General features: G+C 47.1%; 1 protein-coding gene across 5 annotated transcripts in view; it reads right to left on the reverse strand.

Moving 5' to 3' along the window:
- Positions 1–403, reverse strand: part of LOC108493866 (endonuclease domain-containing 1 protein-like) — an 18,263-nt gene extending 17,860 nt beyond the window's left edge. The window contains exon 1 of one of the 5 annotated variants that reach the window (XM_017807782.1): positions 67–392. The gene's annotated coding sequence lies outside the window, so the exon portion shown is untranslated. Of the gene's footprint in view, positions 1–22 lie in introns of all 5 variants that reach the window. The other 4 variants (XM_017807780.1, XM_017807779.1, XM_017807778.1 and 1 more) reach the window with 4 other exon arrangements.
- Between the last annotated feature and the right edge of the window lie 419 nt (positions 404–822).

The following is an 822-nucleotide window of genomic DNA, read 5'->3' on the forward strand; positions in this document are numbered from 1 at the left end:
TGAGAAAGGAGCAAGAGTTTACCTTGAAGCAGAGTCTCAGAACAGGCAGCTGAAGCCGCTCCTTACCTCTTCTCCCTGGAGAAACAGTTGGCTGATCCCTCAGGAGTCCCACTGCAATATATGCCCGGTTGTAAATCTGCCCCTTTTGATAAGCAGGGAATTCCACAGAAAAGAGAAGTTTTCTATTTTTATTCAAGGGAGATTTGTTTATGCCTTCCCAGAAATGGGGTAACAGTTGCTATTTGTAGTTTCCTCTGAATTTCTCCTAAATTTGCTGACTTGCACATATCAGGAGCAGTTAACTCAGGCTAAAGGACATTTGGGAGGGCTCTATTGTTTGTGGAGGTCTGTATTTGTGGTGGATCCTTCTGAACCCAGCCTGAGGTTCAGAGGCAACTGCCCATGGCTGGAGATCACCCCCTTCTGACTGGACTGACACTGATGCCCCTCAATTTTCACTGCCTGAAATATCACTCAATAAATTCCCCAGTGTTCACCAAACCCTCTCACCACTCAGTGCCTGTGCCAAGGCTTTTTCCCTGGGCCATCTCACCCAATCCTGAGTTTCTCCTCACTTCTGGCACATCACTTACAAAGACAAATGCAGTCTTAACTATGAGAAATTAAGCTCTGTCAGGGATGCAAAACAGCTCAGGGTAAAGTGGAGATCAGAATCCAGCAGGACTCTTGGTCCCCCAAATTTAGCTGCTGTTGGATGCCTTTTCCCCATCACTTGTTCTCCCACCACAGCAGGGCACAGACAGGGAGGTCATTTGAATGGAATGGTCAATGCAGAAAACTGGGCACCTTTGGGATAGGACT

The sequence above is a fragment of the Lepidothrix coronata genome, unplaced genomic scaffold (assembly GCF_001604755.1).
Source record: "Lepidothrix coronata isolate B3197 unplaced genomic scaffold, Lepidothrix_coronata-1.0 Scaffold20, whole genome shotgun sequence".
Taxonomy (NCBI): domain Eukaryota; kingdom Metazoa; phylum Chordata; class Aves; order Passeriformes; family Pipridae; genus Lepidothrix; species Lepidothrix coronata.